Consider the following 23,706-nt stretch of genomic DNA (forward strand, 5'->3'; position numbering starts at 1 on the left):
CATTCCACGTTCCATTCGAAGTTCCATTCCATTGCAATCCACGTTCCATTCCACGTTCCATTCGATTTCATTCCACTTTCCATTCCACATTCGATTCCACATTCCATTCCTTTCCATTCCACATTCTATTCCACATTGCATTCCATGCCATTCCACATTCTATTCCATTCCATTCAATTCCATTCCACATTGTAATCCACATTCCATACCATATTCTATGCCATTCCTTTAAACATTCCATTCCACATTCCATTCCACAGTCCATTCCATTCCATTCCACTTTCCATTCCACATTCCATTCCACATTCCGTCCCATTCCATTCCACGTTCCATTGCACTTTCGATTTCGTTCCATCCCAAGTTCCATTCCACATTCCATTGCACATTCCATTCCACACACCATTCCACATTCTGTTCCACGTTCCGTTCCATTCCATTGCAGGTTCCATTCCACATTCCATTCCGTTCCATTCCATTCCACTTTGCATTCCACTTTCCTTTTCACGTTCCATTCCATTCCATTCCACGTTCCATTCCTCTTTGCATTCCATTCCACGTTCCATTTCACATTCCATTCTACATTCCATTCCACATTGCACTCCGTTCCATTCCACGTGCTACTCCACTTTCCATTCCACATTCCATTCCATATTCCATTCCATTCCATTCCACATTCCATACTGTTCCATTCTATTCCATTCCACATTCCATTCCATTCCATACCATATTCTATTCCACATTACATTCCATTCCATTCCACATTGCATTCATCATTCCATTCCTTTCCATTGCACCTTCCTTTCAATTTCACTCCACTTTCCATTCAATGTTCCATTCCATTCCATTCCACCTTTCATTCCACATTCAATTCAATGCTGCATTCCACATTACATTCCACGTTCTATTCCACGTTCCATTCCAAGTTCCATTCCACTTTCCTTTCACTTCCATTCCACGTTCCATTGCACATTCGTTTCCATTCCCATTCACGTTCTTTTCCACATTCCATTCCACGTTCCATTCCACATTCCATTCCGTTTCATTCCAAATTCCGTTCCATTCTGTTCCACATTCCAGTCCATATTGCCTTGCATTGCATTCCACATTCCCTTCCACATTCCATTCCACATTAAATTCCAATCCATTCCATATTCCATTTCACGTTCTGTTGCACAGTCCATTGTGCATTCCATTCCACGTTCCATTCCATTCCATTCCACATTCCACTCCACTTTCGATTCCTTTCCATTCCACTTACCTTAACACATTCCATTGCACATTCCAATGCAAGGTCCATTCCACATTCCATTCCACGTTCCATTCCATGTTCTATTCCAACTTCCATTCCATTTCATTCCACGTTCCATTCAACATTCCATTCCATCCAATTCCACGTTCAATTTATTCCATTCCGCGATGCATTCCACATTCCATTCCACAATCCATTCTGTTCCATTCCATTCCATTCCACATTCCATTCCACATTCCTTTCCGTTCCATTCCACATTCCTTTCCACATTCCATTCCACATTCAATTCCATTCCATTCCCTTCCATTCCATTCCACTTTCCATTCCACATTCCTTTCCACATTCCATTCCATTCTGTTCCATTCCACTTTCCATTCCACCTCCCATTCCATTCCACATTACATTCCAGACTCCATTACATACCATTCCACACTCCATTCCACATTCCTTTCCATTCCATTCCATGTTCCATTCCACTTTCCATTCCACATTCAATTCCATATTTCATTCCACATTCCATTCCTTTCCATTCAATTCCACATTCCTTTCCACAACCCATTCCATTGCATTCCACATTCCATTCCACTTTCCATTCCATAATCCATTCCACAGTCCATTCCATTGCATTCCACATTCCATTCCACATTCCATTCCTTTCCATTCCGCATTCCACTCCACATTCCATTCCATTCCATTCAACACTGCATTCAACTTTCCATTCCATTCCATTCAACATTCCATTCCACATTGCATTCCACATACCCTTTTTCATTACATTCCATTCCATTCCACATTCCATTCCACATTCCAATCCAATCTATTCCACAACCCATACCACATTGCATTCCACATTCCATTCCTTTCCATTCTACCTTCCATAGTACATTCCATTCCATTCCATTCCATGTTCCATTCCATTCCATTCCATATTCCATTTCTCATTCCATTACACGTTCCATTCCATTCCATTCCACGTTCCATTCTACTTTCCATTAGACGTTCCATTCCATTCCATTCCACTTTCCATTCTACTTTCCATTTGAGGTTCCATTGCACGTTCCATTCCACGTTCCATTCCAATCCATTCCACGTTCCATTCCAATCCATTCCACGTTAGATTCCATATTCCATTCCAATCCATTCCACATTCCATTCCATTCCATTCACCTTTCCATTCCATTTCATTCCACGTTCCATTCCACCTTCCATTCCACGTTCCATTCCATGTTGCATTCCATTCCGCATTGCATTCCATTCCATTCCACGTTCCATTTCATTCCATTCCACCTTCCATTCCACATTCATTTTCACATTCCATTCCAGCTTCCATTCCATTCCATTCCATTCCATTCCACTTTCCATTCCACTCCTTTCCACTTTACATTCCATTCAATTCAACATTCCATTGAATTCCATTCACTTCCATTCCACATACCATTCCATACCATTCAGCATTCCTATTCATTCCATTCCACATTCGATTCCATTCCATTCCACCTTCCATTCCTTTCCATTCCACATTCCATTCCATTCCATTCCACATTCCAGACCATTCCATTCCATTCCACTTTCCATTCCACATTCCATTTGATTCCATTCCACATTCCTTTGCATTCCATTCTATTCCACTTTCCATTCGACATTCCATTTGATTCCATTCCACATTCCTTTGCATTCCATTCCACATACCATTCCATTCCATTCCATTTTCCATTCCTTTCCATTCCATTCCTATCCATTACACATTCCATTCTTCTTTCCATTCCCTTCCATTCCACATTCCATTCCATTCCATTCCACATTCCATTCCGCGTTCCATTCCACGATCTATTCCACGTTCCATTCCATTCAATTCCAGTCCATTCCATTCCATTCCATTCCTTTCAATCCCATTCCGTTCGATTCCATTCCATTCCATTCTGGATTCCTTTCCTTTCCATTCCATATTATATTCGACATTCCTTTCCAATCTATTCCTCGTTCCATTCCATTTCATTCCACATTCCATTCCATTTCATTGTACGTTCCATTCCTTTCCATTCCACATTACATTCAACTTTTCTTTCCACGTTTCATTCCACATTCCATTCCACCATCCATTGTACGTTCCATTCCATTCCATTCCACGTTCCATTCCACGTTCCACTAGACATTCCATTTCACGATCCATTCCACATTCCATGCCATTCCATTCCACATTCCATACCATTCCATTCTATTCCATTCCACTATCCATTCCATTCCTTTCCACATTCCATTCCACATTGCAATCCATTCCATTCCACATTCCATTCCATTCCTTTCCACTTTCCCTTACACGATACATTTCACATTGCATTCCTCGTTCCATTCCACTTTCTATTCTACATTCCATTCCACGTTCCATTTCATTCAATTCCACGTTCCATTCCACATGCCATTCCATTATATTCCACATTCCATTCCACATTCCATTCAACATTCCACTCCACGTTCCATTCCATTTATTTCCACTTTCCATTCCACATTCCATTTCATTCCATTCTGATTTGCATTTCACATTCTATTCCATTCCATTATAAATTGCTTTTCACATTCCCTTCTATTCCATTCCAGTCTCCATTCCACATGGTATTCCATTCCATTCCACGTTAGTTCCCACGTTCCATTCCATATTCCATTGCACACTCCATTCCACATTACTTTCTATTCAATTTCACGTTCCATTCCATGCTAAATTCCACATTCCATTCCAGACTACATTCCACATTCCATTCCACATACCATGCCACATTCCATTCTACGATCCATTCCATGTTCCATTCCACGTTGCATTCCATTCCATTTCGCGTTCCATTCCACATTCCATTCCTCCTTCCAGTTCACATTCCCTGCCACATTCCATTCCATTTCACATTCCGTTCCACATTACATTCCACATTCCATTCCATTCCATTTCTCATTCCATTCCACATTCCATTCCACATTTTATTCCACATTTCATTCCGCTTTCCATTCCACATTCCATTCCATTCCATTCCACATTCCATACCACATTCCATTCCATTGCATTCTATTCCATTGAATTCCACCTTGCACTCTATTCCGTTCCATTCCGCATACCATTCCTTTCCATTCCACATTCCAATCCATTCATTTCCACATTTCATTGCATTCCATTGCATTTCATTACACATACTATTCCATTCCACATTCCATTCCACGTTCCATTCCACGTTCCGTTCCATTCCATGCCACTTTCTATTCCATTCCAATTAACATTCCATTCCACATTCCATTCCACATTCCATTGCATTCCTTTTCATTCCACTTTCCATTCCACAATCCATTCCACATTCCATTATCATTCCATTGCATTTCATTCCACATTCCATTCGACAATCCTTTGCATTCCAATTCACATGCCATTCCACGTTCCATTCCATTCCATGCCATTCCTTTCCACATTCCACTCCACATTCCATTCCGCATTGCATTCCTTTCCATTCCACATTCCATTCCATTCCAACACACATTCCATTCCTCATTTCATTCCAATGCTTTCCTCATTCCATTCCACATTCCATTCCACATTCCATTCCATTCCATTCCACATTCCATTCCTTTCCATTCCATTCCATTCCATTCCATTCCAATTTCCATTCCAATTGCCATAGAATTCCATTCCACATTCCATTCCATTCCATTCTACATTGCATTACATTCCAATCCACAATTCATTCCACATTTCCTTCCATTCAATTCCTCATTCCATTCCACATTCCTTTCCACAATCTATTCCACATTCATTTCCATTCCATTCCCTTCTATTCCATTCCACGTTCCATTCCACATTCCATTCCATTCCATTCCACGTTCCTTTCCATAATCAATTCCACATTCCATTCCGTTCCATTCCACATTCCATTCCACATTCCATCCCATTTTCAATTCCACATTCCATTACACGTTTCATTCCACGTTACATTCCTCATTCAATTCCATTCCATTTAACGATCCATTCCCATTACATTCCATTCCATTCCAAGTTCCATTCCAGATTCCATTCCACGTTCCATTTCATTCCATTCCACGTTCAATTCCACGTTCCATTCCACGTTCCTTTCCATTCCATTACACGTTCCATTCCACATTCCATTGCATTCCATTCCACGTCCCATTCCATATTCTATTTCACATTCCTTTCCACGTTCCATTCCACATTCCATTCCTTATTCCATTCCACATTCCATTCCACATTCCATTCTCATTCCAATCCATTTCATTTCACATTCCATTCCACATTCCATTCCGTTCCAATTCACATGCCATTCCACGTTCCATTCCATTCCATGCCATTCCATTCCACATTCCATTCCGCAGTGCATTCCTTTCCATTCCACATTCCATTCCATTCCAATCCACATTCAATTCCTCATTTCATTCCAATGCTTTCCACATTCCATTCCACATTCCATTCCACATTCCATTACATTGCATTCCACATTCCATTCCATTCCATTCCATTCCATTCCATTCCATTCCACTTTCCATTCCAATTGCCATAGAATTCCATTCCACATTTCATTCCATTCCATTCCACATTCCATTCCATTCCAATCCACAATTCATTCCAAATTTCCTTCCATTCCGTTCCACATTCCATTCCACATTCCTTTCCACAATCTATTCCACGTTCATTTCCATTCCATTCCATTCTATTCCATTCTACGTTCCATTGAAATTCCATTCCAATCCTTTCCATGTTCCATTCCACATTCCATTCCGTTCCATTCCACTTTCCTTTCCACACTAAATTCCACATTCCATTCCACATTCCATTCTGTTCCATTCCACATTCCATTCCACATTCCATCCCACGTTTAATTCCACATTCCATTACACGTTAAATTCCACGTTACATTCAACATTCAATACCATTCCATTTAACGTTCCATTCCCATTACATTCCATTCCATTCAAAATTCCATTCCAGATTCCATTCCACCTTCCATTCCATTCCATTCCACGTTCCATTCCACGTTCCTTTCCATTCCATTCCGTGTTCCATTCCATATTCCATTGCATTCCATTCCGAGTTCAATTCCAAGCTCCATTCAATTCCATTCAACACGCCATTCCACATTCCATTCCACATTCCATTCCATTCCATTCCACATTCCACTTCGCCTTCCATTCAACTTTCCATACCAAGTTCCCTTCGATTTCATTCCATGTTGCATTCCACATTGCATTCCTTTCCATTGCATTTTCCATTCCACATTCTATTCCATATTCCATTGCGTTCCATTCCACATTCCATTCCATTCCATTCCATTCCACACTCCATTAAATTCCATTCCACATTCCATTCAACATTCTATTCCATTCCATTCCATTCCACATTCCATTCCATTCTTTTGTTGCATTCCATTCCATTGCACTCCACATACCATTACATTCCACATTCCTTTTCACGTTCCATTCTACGTTCCATTCCATTCCATTCCACATTCCATTTCATTCCATTCCACATTCCATTCCACATTCCATTTCATTCCATTCCTCGTTCCATTCCATTCTATTCCAAATTCCATTCCACATTTGATTACATTGCATTCAATATTCCTTTCCACATTCCAGTCCATTGCATTCCATTCCACGTTCCTTTCCACATTCCATTCCACATTCCATTACACATTCTATTCCATTCCATTCCACGTTGCATTCCACATTCGACTCCATTCGTTTCCACATTCCTTTTGACATTACATTCCATTATATTCCATTCCACATTCCATTCCCCATTCCACTTTCCATTCACCATTCCATTCCATTCCATTTAACATTCCGTTCCATTAATTCCACATTCCCTTCCACATTCCATTCCATTCCATTCCATTCCATTCCATATTCCATTCCATTCCATTGCATTCCAGATTCCAATGCATTCCATTCAACATTCCATTCCAAATTCCATTCCATTCCACTTTCCCATCCATTACGTTCCACTTTCCATTCAATTGCATTCCACATTGCTTTCCTTTCCGTTGCATATTCAATTCCATTCCATTGCATTCGACATTCCATTCCGCATTCCATTCCAGATTCCATTCCATTCCATTTCACATTCCATTCCACATTCAATTCCATTTCATTCCGTTCCACAGTTCATTCCAAATTCCATTCCATTCCATTCCACATTCAATTCCAGATTCCATTCCATTCCTTTTAATACCACATTCCATTACACATTCCATTCCATTGCACATTCCATTCCACATTCCATTCCATTCCTCTCCACATTCCATTCCACATTCCATTACATTCCTTTCAATTTCACATTGCATTCCACATTCCATTCCACATTCCATTCCATTCCATTCCACATTCCATTCCATTCCATTCCACATTCCATTGCACGTTCCATTCCACATTCCATGCCACATTCCATTCCACAATTCATTTCGTTCCATTCCACAATTCATTTCGTTCCATTCCACATTCCATTCCACATTCCATTCCAAATTCCATTCCTTATTCCATTCCACATTCCATTCCATTCCATTTCACATTCCGTTCTCATTCCATTGCCTTCCATTCCACATTCTATTACACAAACCATTCCATTCCATTCCACATTTCATTCCACATTCCATTACATTCCATTCCACTTTCCATTCCACGTTCCATTACATTTTCCATTCCCCGTTGCATTCCACCTTCCTTTCCATTCCATTCCTTTCCACGTTCCTTTTCATCCGGTTTTATATTCCATTTCACATTCCGTTCCACATTCTATTTCACTTCCCATTCCATTCCATTACACATTCGATTCCATTCCATTCCACATTCCAGTAAATTCAATTCCACACTCCATTCCATATTCCATTCCACATTCCATTCCATTCCATTTCACTTTCCATTCCATTCCATTCAACATTCCATTCCACATTCCTCTCCATTCCATTCTACTTGCCATTCCCTTCCATTCCACATTCCATTCCATTCTACTTTCCATTCCGTCCCATTCCACACTGCATTCCATTTCATTCCACATTCCATTCAATTCAATTCCACATTCCATTCTATACCATTACACAATCCATTCCACATTCAATTGCACATTCCATTTCACGTTCCATTCCTTTCCATTCCACATTCCAATCCATTCCATTCCACTTTCCATTCCACATTTCATTCCATTGCATTCCGCATTCCATTTCATTCCACATTCCACTCCATTCCATTCCATTCCACATTCCATTCCACGTTCCATTCCACGTTTCTTTTACTTTCCATTCCACATTCCATTCCATTCCATTCGATATTCCATTCCATGTTCCATTCCACGTTCAAAAACTTGTTCCATTACGCGTTCCATTCCACGTTCCATTCCTTTGCTTTCCACATTCCATTCCATTGCATTCCACATTCCTTTCCATTCCATTCCACATTCCTTTCCTTTCCGTTACACATTCCATTCAACATTCCCTTCCACTTTCTATTCAACATTCCGTTCCACATTCCAATCCATTCCATTCCACGTTCCATTCCACATTCCATTCCACATTCCATTCCACGTTCCTTTCCATTCAATTCCACTTTCCATTCCACTTTCCATTCCATTCCACTCCACGTTCCATTCCACCTTCCATTGCACATTCCATTCCACATTCCATTCCACATTCCATTCAATGTTCCATTGCATGTTCCATTCCACGTTCCATTCCATTCCATTGCATGTTCCATTGCACGTTCCATTGCATTCCATTCCACATTTCATTACCAGGTTCCATTCCACATTACATTCCATTCCATTCCATGTACCATTCCACATTCTATGCCATTCTTTTCTACGTTGCATTCCGCATTTTATTCCATTCCTTTCCACAATCCTTTCCACATTCCATTCCTCGTTTCATTCCACATTCCATTTCATTCCATTCAATGATACATTCCACATTCCATTCCATTCCATACCACGTTCCATTTCACATTCCATTGCATTCCATTCCACAATCAATTCCACATTCCTTTGCACATTGCATTCCACATTCCATTCCAATACACAGCACGTTCCATTCCACATTCCATTCCACTTTCCGTTCTGTTCTATTCCACATGCCAATCCACATTCCATTACACATTCTATTCCACATTCCATTCCACATTCCATTGCATTCCATTCCACATTCTATTCCACATTCCGTTCCACATTCCATTCCACATTCCCTTTCACATTCCATTCCATTCCAGTCCACATTCCATTCAATATCCATTCCATTCAATTCCACATTCTATTCCACATTGCATTCCACATTCCATTCCATTCCATTCCACAGTCCATTCCACATTTTATTCCATTCCATTCCACCTTGAAGTCCACATTCCATTCCACATTCCCTTCCTCATTCCATTCCATTCCATTCCACATTCCATTCCATTCTTTTCTACTTTCCATTCCACATTCCATTCCACTTTTTCGTTAAACATTCCATTCCACGTTCCTTTCCATTCCATTCCACCTTCCATTCCACTTTCCATTCCATTCCATTCCACGTTCCATTCCACTCCATTCCACTTTCCTTTCCATTCAATTTCACTCTCCATTCCATTCCTCTACACTTTCCTTTCCACATTCCATTCCACATTACATTCCACATTCCATTCCATTCCACTTTCCATTCCATGTTCCATTCCACATTCCATTGCACATTCCTTTCCACGTTCCATACCATTCCATTCCACGTTCCATTCCACTTTCCATTGCATTGTGTTCCACGTTCCATTTCACATTCCGTTGCACATTGTATTCCACGTTCCATTCCACATTCCATTCCACTTTTCATTCCACGTTCTATTCCATGGTCCTTTCCATTCCATTCCCTGTTCAATTCCACATTGCTTTCCATTCCTTTCCACGTTCCATTCCACATTTCCTTCCACTTTCCATTCCACATTCCATTCCACATTGCATTCCATTCCATTCCCCATTCCATTCCACATTCCATCCCATTCCATTCCGCATTCCATTTCAAATTGCAATCTAAATTCCATTCCATTCCATTCCACATTCTGTTCCATTCCATTCCACATTCCATTCCTTTTCTTTCCACATTTCATTCCATATTGCATTCGACATTCCTTTTCACATTCCATTCCATTCCATTCCACATTTCATTCCACATTCCGTTCCATTGCACATTCCTACCACATTCCATTCCATTCCATTCCACGTTCCATTCTACTGCATTGCAGATTCCATTCCACATTCCATTCCTCGTTCCACTCTATTCCATTCCACTTTCCATGCTACATTCCATTAGAGGTTCCATTCCATTCCATTCCACGTTCCATTCTACGTTCTGTTAGAGGTTCCATTCCAAGTTCTTTTCCACGTTCCATTCTATTCCATTTCACATTACATTCCATATTCCATGCCATTCCTTTCCACATTCCATTCCATTGCATTCCAGGTTTCATTCCATATTCCATTCCATTCCATTCCACTTTCCATTCCATTCCATTCAACATTCCATTCCATTGCATTCCACATTCCATTCCACGTTCCATTCCACGTTCCATTCCATGTTCCATTCCACGTTCCATTCCTTTTCATTCCATGTTCCATTCCATTCCATTCCTCGTTCCATTCTGCATTCCATTTCATATTCCATTCCACCTTCCATTCCATTCCATTCCACGTTCCATTCCACACCATTCCGCATTCCAGTCCATTCCATTCCTTTCCACATTCGATTCCATTCCATTCCACTTTCCATTCAATTCCACAATCTATTCCATTCCATTCCTTTCCATTCCACGTTCCATACTATTCCATTCCATTCCACTTTGCATTCCACATTCCATTTGACATTCCATTCCATTCCACATTTGATTCCATTCCATTCCATTCCATTCCATTATACATTCCGTTCCCTTCTATTGCACATTCCATTCCATTCCTTTCCACATTCCATTCCACGTTCCATTCCACGTTCCATTCCACATTGCATTCCATTCCATTGCATTCCATTCCATCCTGGATTCCTTTCCATTCCATTCCAAATTATATTTTACGTTCCATTTCATTCCATTCCACATTGCATTATATTCCATTCCACATTCCACGACATTCCTTTCCACATTCCATTCCTTTCCATTACACATTACTTTCCACTTTCCATTCCACGTTCCATTCCACATTCCATTCCACGTTCCATTCTACGTTCCATTCCAATGCATTCCACTTTTCATTACCTTCTACTCCAATTTCTTTACCTTCCATTCCACATTTTTTCCATTCCATTCAGCATTACATTCCACATTCCATTACCTTCCATTGCACATTATTTTCCATTCCATTACACATTCCATTTCATTCCATTGCAGGTTCTATTCCACGTTCCATTCCACATTCCATTCCACATTCCATTCCATATACCATTCAATTGCGTTCCACATTCCATTCAATTCCATTAGACATTCCACTCCATTCCATTCCAGATTTCATTCCGTTCCATTCCACATTACATTCCACATTCAATTCAACCTTCCATTCCACATTCCATACCATTCCATTCCAAATTCCATTCCATTCCATTGCCCTTTGCATTACATTCCATTCCACATTCCATTTCACGTTCCATTCCATTCCATTCCACGTTCCATTATACTTTCTATTAGACATTCCATGCCATTCCATTCTACTTTCCATTCTACATTCCATTATTGGTTCCATTCCTCGTTCCATTCCACTTTCCTTTTCTTTCCATTCCACTTTACATTCCATAATCCATTCCATTCCATTCCATTCCACATTCCATTCCATTCCATTCAACATTCCGTTTCATTCCACGTTCCATTCCACATACATTCCACGTTCAACTCCATTACATTCCACGTTCCATTCCATTCCATTCCACGTTCAATTTCATTCCATTCCACGTTGCATTCCACATTCCATTCCACATTCCATTCCACATTCACTTCCACATTTAATTCCATTACATTCCACATTCCTTTCCTCATACCATACCACATTCCATTCCACATTCCATTCCACATTCACTTCCACATTTAATTCCATTACATTCCACATTCCTTTCCTCATACCATACCACATTCCATTCCATTCCATTCCACATTCCATTCCATTACTTTCCACATTCCATTCCACATTCCATTCCACTTTCCATTCCATTCCATTCTACGTTAAATTCCACTTTCCATTCCACATTCTATTCCATTCCATTCGACTTTCCATTCCATTCCATTCCACGTTCCATTCCATATTCCATCCCACATTCCATTCCATTCCATTCCACTTTCCATTCCATTACACGTTCCATTCCTTTCCAACACGCATTCCATTCCATTCCATTCCACTTTTCATTCCATTCAATTCCACATTCTATTCTAATCCATTCCATTCCATTGCACTACTTTCCATTCCATATTCCATTCCATACCTTTCCTCATTCCATTCCTTTCCATTCCATTCCATATTCCATTCCTTTCCATAATCCATTCCATTCCATTCCATTCCGTATTCCATTCCATTCCGTTCATTCCATATTCCATTGCATTCCATTCCACATTCCATTCCTTTCCTTTCCATTCCACATTCCAACCTATTCCATTCTATTGCAGTCCACATTCCATACCATTCCATTCTCCATTCCCTTCCATTCCACATTCCATGACTTTCCAATCCTCTTTCCGTTCCGCGTTCCATTCCACTCTCCATTTGACGTTCCATTCCTTTCCATTCTGCAATCCATACCATTCCATTCCATTCCATTCCTGACTCCTTTCCATTCTATTTCACATTCTGTTCCACATTCCATTCCATCCCGTTCCACATTCCATTACACATTCCCTTCCACACTAAATTCCATTACATTACACATTCCATTCCTTTTTACTCCACATTTCATTCCACGTTCCATGCCACCTTCCATTCCATTCCATTCCATATTCCATTCCACGTTCCAATCCACTTTCCACTCCACTTTCCATTCCAAGTTCCTTTCCACGTTCCACAACAGGTTCCATTAAATTCCATTCCACGATCCATTCCACGTTCCATTCCACATTCCTTTGTATTCCCTTCCACATTCCATTCCACATTCCCTTCCATTCCATTACACGTTCCTTTGTATTGCATTCTAGGTTCCATTCCACATTCCTTTCCACATTCTATTGCACATTCCACTCCACATTGCATTCCATTGCATTCCACATTCCATTCCATTTCATTGCACATTCCATTTCACATTCCATTCAATTCCATTCCATTCCTCATTCCATTCCACATTCAATTCCATTCCATTCCTCATTCCATTCCAAGATCCACTCCACGTTCCACTCCACGATCCATTCCATTCCATTCCAAGATTCATTCCACGTTCCCTTCCACATTCCATTCCATTACATTCCACCTTCCACTCCACTTTCCATTCCATTGCACTACACGTTCCATTCCATTCCATTCCAGGTTCCATTCCACATTCCATTCCACTTTGCATTCCACATTCCGTTCCACATCCCATTCCATTCCATTCCATTCCACATTCCATTAAATTCCATTCCACATTGCACTTCATTCCATTCCACATTCCATTCCGTTCCATTCCACGTTACATTACACATTCAATTCAACCTTCCTTCCCACATTCCATTCCATTCCATTCAAAATTCCATTCCATTCCATTCCATATTCAATTCCATTCCATTCCACATTCCATTCCGCTTTACTTTCTATTTAATTCCACATTCCATTCCACATTTCATTCCATATTGCATTCCACATTCCCTTTCTGATTCCATTCCATTCCATTCCACATTCCATTCCACTTTCCATTCCATTCCATTCCACATCCAATACCACATACCATTCCACATTCCATTCCATTCCATTCCCCGTTGCATTCCATTCCATTCCACATTCCATTCCACGTTCCATTCCATTCCATTCCACGTTCCATTCTACTTTCCATTAGATGTTCCATTCCATTCCATGTTCCATTCTACATTCCATTATTTGTTGCATTCCACGTTCCTTTCCACGTTCCGTTTCTTTCCATTCCATAACAGTCCATAATCCATTCCATTCCATTCCATTCCATTCCACATTCCATTCCACATTCCATTACCTACCATTCCACATTCTTTTCCATTCCATTCCACATCCCATTCCATTCCATTCCATTCCACATTCCATTCCACATTCCATTACCTTACATACCACATTTTTTTCCATTCCATTCTACATTCCATTCCACGTTGCATTCCACATTCTTTTTCGCATTCCATTCCATTCCATTCCATTCCAGATTCGATTCCATTACATTCAACATTCTATTCCACGTTCCATTCCATTCTTCGCTGCATTCCACATTCCATTCCATTGCATTCCACTTTCCACTCCATTCCATTCCACATCCCATTCCACTCCATTCCACATTACATTCCACATTCTATGCCACCTTGCCTTTCACATTCCATTCCATTCCATTACAAATTCCTTTCCATTCCATTCCACGTTCCATTCCACATTCCAATCAATTCCATTTCACAGTCCATTCCATTGCATTCCACGTTTCATTCCACGTTCCATTCCATATTCCATTCCATATTCCATTCCACGTTCCATTCCATATTCCATTCCACATTCCATTCCACGTTCCATTCCACATTCCAATCCATTCCATTACACAGTCCATTCCATTGCATTCCACGTTTCATTCCACGTTCCATTCCATATTCCATTCCACATTCCATACCACGTTCCATGCTATTCCATTCCACATTCCATTCCACTTTCCATTCCATTACATTTCACATTCCATTCCATATACCATTTCCCATGACATTCCACGTTCCACGCCACATTCCATTTCACGTTGCCTTTCACGATCCATTCGAAGTTCCATTCCATTGCAATCCACGTTCCATTCCACGTTCCATTCCATTTCATTCCTCTTTCCATTCCACATTCCATTCCACATTCCATTCCTTTCCATTCCAGATTCTATTCCACATTCCATTCCATGCCATTCCACATTCATTTCCTTTCCATTCCACATTCCATTCCATTACATTCCATTCCACATTCCATTCCAAATTCCATTCCACATTCCATTCCATTCCATTCCACATTCCATTAAATTCCATTTCACATTCCACATCATTCCATTCCACATTCCTTTCCGTTCCATTCCACGTTACATTACACATTCAATTCAACCTTCCATTCCACATTCCATTCCCTTCCATTCAAAATTCCATTCCATTCCATTCCACATTCCATTCCACATTCCATTACATTGCATTCCATTCCACATTCCATTCCGCTTTACATTCTATTTCATTCCACATTCCATTCCACATTTCATTCCATATTGCATTCCACATTCCCTTTCTGATTCCATTCCATTCCATTCCACATTCCATTCCACTTTCCATTCTATTCCATTCCACATCTGATACCACATTCCATTCCGCATTCCATTCCATTCCATTCCCCGTTGCATTCCATTCCATTCCACATTCCATTCCACGTTCCATTCCATTCCATTCCACGTTCCATTCTACTTTCCATTAGATGTTCCATTCCATTCCATTCCACGTTCCATTCTACATTGCATTAGTTGTTCCATTCCACGTTCCTTACCACGTTCCGTTTCTTTCCATTCCGTAACAGTCCATATTCCTTTCCATTCCATTCCATTCCACATTCCATTCCACATTCCATTACCTTCTATTCCACATTCTTTTCCATTCCATTCCACATCCCATTCCATTCCATTCCATTCCACATTCCATTCCACATTCCATTACCTTCCATTCCACATTCTTTTCCACTCCATTCCACTTTCCATTCCACGTTGCATTCCACGTTCTTTTTCACGTTCCATTCCATTCCATTCCATTCCAGGTTCCATTCCATTCCATTCAACATTCTATTCCACATTCCATTCCATTCTTCGTTGCATTCCACATTCCATTCCATTGCATTCCACATTCCACTCTATTCCATTCCACAGCCCATTCCACTCCATTCCACATTACATTCCACATGCCATACCACCTTGCGTTTCACATTCCATTCGATTCCATTACAAATTCCATTCCATTCCATTCCAAGTTCCATTCCACATTCCAATCCATTCCTTTACACAGTCCATTCCATTGCATTCCACGTTTCATTCCACGTTCCATTCCATATGCCATTCCACATTCCATTCCACGTTCCATTCTATTCCATTCCACATTCCATTCCACTTTCCATTACATTACATTTCACATTCCATTCCAGATTCCATTGCCCATGACCTTCCATGTTCCATGCCACATTCTATTTCACATTGCATTCCACGTTCCATTCGAAGTTCCATTCCATTGCAATCCACGTTCCATTCCACGTTCCATTCGATTTCATTCCACTTTCCATTCCACATTCGATTCCACATTCCATTCCTTTCCATTCCACATTCTATTCCACATTGCATTCCATGCCATTCCACATTCTATTCCATTCCATTCAATTCCATTCCACATTGTAATCCACATTCCATACCATATTCTATGCCATTCCTTTAAACATTCCATTCCACATTCCATTCCACAGTCCATTCCATTCCATTCCACTTTCCATTCCACATTCCATTCCACATTCCGTCCCATTCCATTCCACGTTCCATTGCACTTTCGATTTCGTTCCATCCCAAGTTCCATTCCACATTCCATTGCACATTCCATTCCACACACCATTCCACATTCTGTTCCACGTTCCGTTCCATTCCATTGCAGGTTCCATTCCACATTCCATTCCGTTCCATTCCATTCCACTTTGCATTCCACTTTCCTTTTCACGTTCCATTCCACGTTCCATTCCATTCCATTCCACGTTCCATTCCTCTTTGCATTCCATTCCACGTTCCATTTCACATTCCATTCTACATTCCATTCCACATTGCACTCCGTTCCATTCCACGTGCTACTCCACTTTCCATTCCACATTCCATTCCATATTCCATTCCATTCCATTCCACATTCCATACTGTTCCATTCTATTCCATTCCACATTCCATTCCATTCCATACCATATTCTATTCCACATTACATTCCATTCCATTCCACATTGCATTCATCATTCCATTCCATTCCATTGCACCTTCCTTTCAATTTCACTCCACTTTCCATTCAATGTTCCATTCCATTCCATTCCACCTTTCATTCCACATTCAATTCAATGCTGCATTCCACATTACATTCCACGTTCTATTCCACGTTCCATTCCAAGTTCCATTCCACTTTCCTTTCACTTCCATTCCACGTTCCATTGCACATTCGTTTCCATTCCCATTCACGTTCTTTTCCACATTCCATTCCACGTTCCATTCCACATTCCATTCCGTTTCATTCCAAATTCCGTTCCATTCTGTTCCACATTCCAGTCCATATTGCCTTGCATTGCATTCCACATTCCCTTCCACATTCCATTCCACATTAAATTCCAATCCATTCCATATTCCATTTCACGTTCTGTTGCACAGTCCATTGTGCATTCCATTCCACGTTCCATTCCATTCCATTCCACATTCCACTCCACTTTCGATTCCTTTCCATTCCACTTACCTTAACACATTCCATTGCACATTCCAATGCAAGGTCCATTCCACATTCCATTCCACGTTCCATTCCATGTTCTATTCCAACTTCCATTCCATTTCATTCCACGTTCCATTCAACATTCCATTCCATCCAATTCCACGTTCAATTTATTCCATTCCGCGATGCATTCCACATTCCATTCCACAATCCATTCTGTTCCATTCCATTCCATTCCACATTCCATTCCACATTCCTTTCCGTTCCATTCCACATTCCTTTCCACATTCCATTCCACATTCAATTCCATTCCATTCCCTTCCATTCCATTCCACTTTCCATTCCACATTCCTTTCCACATTCCATTCCATTCTGTTCCATTCCACTTTCCATTCCACCTCCCATTCCATTCCACATTACATTCCAGACTCCATTACATACCATTCCACACTCCATTCCACATTCCTTTCCATTCCATTCCATGTTCCATTCCACTTTCCATTCCACATTCAATTCCATATTTCATTCCACATTCCATTCCTTTCCATTCAATTCCACATTCCTTTCCACAACCCATTCCATTGCATTCCACATTCCATTCCACTTTCCATTCCATAATCCATTCCACAGTCCATTCCATTGCATTCCACATTCCATTCCACATTCCATTCCTTTCCATTCCGCATTCCACTCCACATTCCATTCCATTCCATTCAACACTGCATTCAACTTTCCATTCCATTCCATTCAACATTCCATTCCACATTGCATTCCACATACCCTTTTTCATTACATTCCATTCCATTCCACATTCCATTCCACATTCCAATCCAATCTATTCCACAACCCATACCACATTGCATTCCACATTCCATTCCTTTCCATTCTACCTTCCATAGTACATTCCATTCCATTCCATTCCATGTTCCATTCCATTCCATTCCATATTCCATTTCTCATTCCATTACACGTTCCATTCCATTCCATTCCACGTTCCATTCTACTTTCCATTAGACGTTCCATTCCATTCCATTCCACTTTCCATTCTACTTTCCATTTGAGGTTCCATTGCACGTTCCATTCCACGTTCCATTCCAATCCATTCCACGTTCCATTCCAATCCATTCCACGTTAGATTCCATATTCCATTCCAATCCATTCCACATTCCATTCCATTCCATTCACCTTTCCATTCCATTTCATTCCACGTTCCATTCCACCTTCCATTCCACGTTCCATTCCATGTTGCATTCCATTCCGCATTGCATTCCATTCCATTCCACGTTCCATTTCATTCCATTCCACCTTCCATTCCACATTCATTTTCACATTCCATTCCAGCTTCCATTCCATTCCATTCCATTCCATTCCACTTTCCATTCCACTCCTTTCCACTTTACATTCCATTCAATTCAACATTCCATTGAATTCCATTCACTTCCATTCCACATACCATTCCATACCATTCAGCATTCCTATTCATTCCATTCCACATTCGATTCCATTCCATTCCACCTTCCATTCCTTTCCATTCCACATTCCAGACCATTCCATTCCATTCCACTTTCCATTCCACATTCCATTTGATTCCATTCCACATTCCTTTGCATTCCATTCTATTCCACTTTCCATTCGACATTCCATTTGATTCCATTCCACATTCCTTTGCATTCCATTCCACATACCATTCCATTCCATTCCATTTTCCATTCCTTTCCATTCCATTCCTATCCATTACACATTCCATTCTTCTTTCCATTCCCTTCCATTCCACATTCCATTCCATTCCATTCCACATTCCATTCCGCGTTCCATTCCACGATCTATTCCACGTTCCATTCCATTCAATTCCAGTCCATTCCATTCCATTCCATTCCTTTCAATCCCATTCCGTTCGATTCCATTCCATTCCATTCTGGATTCCTTTCCTTTCCATTCCATATTATATTCGACATTCCTTTCCAATCTATTCCTCGTTCCATTCCATTTCATTCCACATTCCATTCCATTTCATTGTACGTTCCATTCCTTTCCATTCCACATTACATTCAACTTTTCTTTCCACGTTTCATTCCACATTCCATTCCACCATCCATTGTACGTTCCATTCCATTCCATTCCACGTTCCATTCCACGTTCCACTAGACATTCCATTTCACGATCCATTCCACATTCCATGCCATTCCATTCCACGTTCCATTCCATGTTCCATTCCATAACAGTCCATATTCCATTCCATTCCATTCCATTCCTTTTCACATTCCATTCCACATTCCATTACCTTCCATTCCACATTCTTTTCCATTCCATTCCACATCCCATTCCATTCCATTCCATTCCACATTCCATTCCGCATTGCATTACCTTCCATTCCACATTCTTTTCCATTCCATTCCACATTCCATTCCACGTTGCATTCCACGTTCTTTTTCACGTTCCATTCCATTCCATTCCATTCCAGATTCCATTCCATTCCATTCCATTTTCTATTCCACATTCCATTCCATTCTACGTTGCATTCCACATTCCATTCCATTGCATTCCACATTCCACTCCATTCCATTCCACAGCCCATTCCACTCCATTCCAAGTTGCATTCCACATTCCATACCACTTTGCGTTTTGCATTCCGTTCCATTCCATTACAAATTCCATTCCATTCCATTCAACGTTCCATTCCACCTTCCATTCCACTTTCCATTCCATTCCATTACACAATCCATTCCATTGCATTCCACGTTTCATTCCACGTTCCATTCCGTATTCCATTCCACATTCAAGTCCACGTTCCATTCTATTCCATTCCACATTCCATTCCACTTTCCATTCCATTACATTTCACATTGCATTCCAGATTCCATTGCCCCTGGCATTCCACGTTCCATGCCACATTCCGTTTCACGTTGCATTCCACGTTCCATTCGAAGTTCCATTCCATTGCAATCCACGTTCCATTCCACGTTCCATTCCATTTCATTCCACTTTCCATTCCACATTCGATTCCACATTCCATTCCTTTCCATTCCACATTCTATTCCACATTCCATTCCATTCCATTCCACATTGATTTCCATTCCATTCCACATTCCATTGCATTCCATTCCATTCCACATTCCATTCCACATTCCATTCCACGTTCCATTCTATTCCATTCCACTTTCCATTCTACATTCCATTAGACGTTCCATTCCATTCCATTCCACCTTCCATTCTACGTTCTATTAGAAGTTCCATTGCAAGTTCCTTTCCACGTTCCATTCCATTCCATTGCACGTTACTTTCCATATTCCATACCATTCCATTCAACATTCCATTCCATTCCATTCAACATTCCATTCCATTGCATTCCACATTCCATTCCATATTCCTTTCCATTCCATTCCACATTCCATTCTATTGCATTCCACGTTCCATTCCACGTTCCATTCCACGTTCGATTCCATCTTCCATTCCACGTTCCATTTCATTCCATTCCACGTTCCATTCTACTTTCCATTCCCTTCCAATACATGCTCCATTCCACATTCCATTACTCATTCCATTCCACGTTCCTTTCCACATTACATTCCAAGTTCCCTTCCACCTTCCGTTCCACACTGCATTGCACTTTACATTCCATTCCATTCCACGTTCCATTCCACATTCCATTCCGTTCAAAATTCCATTCCATTGCATTCCACGTTGCATTCCACGTTCCATTCCACATTGCATTCCATGTTCCATTCCACATTCCATTCCATTCCGTTCCATGTTCCACTCTACTTTCCATTCCTTTACATTACACGTTCCATTCCACATTCCATTGCACATTCCATTCCACGTTCCTTTCCACATTCCATTCCAAGTTCCCTTCCACCTTCTTTTCCACGTTACATTCCATTCCATTCCACGTTTAATTCCACATTCCATTCCATCCCATTCAACGTTCCTATCCATTCCATTCCACGTTCCATTCCACATTCCATTCCAAACTCCATTCCACAATGCATTCCGTACCATTCCATTCCATTCCACTTTCCATTCTACATTCCATTCCACATTAAATTCCACATTCCTTTCCTTTCCATTTCACATTCCATTCCATATTCCTTTCCACTTTCCATTCCACATTGCAGTCCACTCCATTCAATTCCATTCCACGTTGTATTCCACATTTCATACCATATTCTATGCCATTCCTTTCCACATTCCATTCCACATTCCATTCCACAGTCCATTCCATTCCATTCCACTTTCCATTCCACATTCCATTCCACATTCCTTTCCATTCCATTCCACATTCCATTGCACTTTCCATTCCATTCCATCCCACGTTCCATTCCACATTCCATTGCACATTCCATTCCACATTACATTCCACATTCTGTTTCACGTTCCATTCCATTCCATTGCAGGTTCCATTCCACATTCCATTCCATTCCATTCCACTTTGCATTCCACTTTCCTTTTCACGTTCCATTCCACGTTCCATTCCATGTTCCATTCCATTCCATGTTAAATTCCATTCCATTCCACGTTCCATTCCTCTTTGCATTCCATTCCATGTTCCATTTCACATTCCTTTCTACATTCCATTCTACACTGCACTCCGTTCCATTCCATGTGCTCCTCCACGTTCCATTCCACATTCCATTCCATATTCCATTCCATTCCACATTCCCTTCTGCATTCCATTGCATTCCATTCCACATTCCATTCAACATTCCAATCCATTCCATTCCACATTCCATTCCATTCCATTCCATTCCTCATTCCCTTCCGCATTCCATTCCATTCCATTCCACATTCCATTCCACATTCCTTTGCATTCCATTCCACATTCCATTCAACATTCCAATCCATTCCATTCCACATTCCATTCCATTCCATTACACATTCCTTTCCACATTCCATTCCACGTTCCATTCCATACCATTCAACTCTCCATTCCACCTTCCATTCCACTTTCCATTAAACGTTCTATTCCACTCCATTCCACGTTCTATTCCATGTTGCACTCCACATTTCATTCTACGTTTCATTAAATTTTCCATTCCACATTCCATTCTTTTCCATTACGCGTTCCATTCCATATTCCATTCCACATTCCATTCCACTTTCCGTTCTATTCCATTCCACATTCCATTCCACTTTCCATTCCATTACATTTCACATTCCATTCCAGATTACATTGCCCATGGTATTCCGCGTTCCATGCCACATTCCATTTCACGTTGCATTCCACTTTCCATTCGAGGTTCCATTCCATTGCAATCCACGTTCCATTCCACGTTCCATTCCATTTCATTTCGCATTCCATTCCACATTTGATTCCACATTCCATTCCTTTCCATTCCACATTCTATTCCACATTCCATTCCTTTCCATTCCACATTCATTTCCATAGCATTCCACATTCCATTCCATTCAATTCCATTCCACATTCCATTCCACATTCCATTCCACGTTGCATTCCACATTCTCTTTCACATTCCATTCCACGTTCCATTACAAATTCCATTACGTTCCATCCCACATTCCATTCCACACTCCATTACATTCCATTCAATATTCCATTCCACAATCCATTCCATTCCATTCCGCATTCCATTCATCAGTGACTTGTATTCCATTCCTCATTCCATTCCACATTCCATTCCACATTCCATTCCAAACAATTCCCCGTTAAATTCCAAGTTCCATTCCATTCCATTCCATTCCATTCCACATTCCTTTCCCCTTTCCATTCCACGTTGCATTCCACATACCATTGCACATTCCATTCCACGTTCCATTCCTCATTCCATTCCATGTTCCATTACATGTTCCATTCCATTCCATTCCTCGTTACTTTCCATATTCCATTCCACGTTGCATTC

The sequence above is a fragment of the Pongo pygmaeus genome, chromosome 17 (assembly GCF_028885625.2).
Source record: "Pongo pygmaeus isolate AG05252 chromosome 17, NHGRI_mPonPyg2-v2.0_pri, whole genome shotgun sequence".
NCBI lineage: Eukaryota > Metazoa > Chordata > Mammalia > Primates > Hominidae > Pongo > Pongo pygmaeus.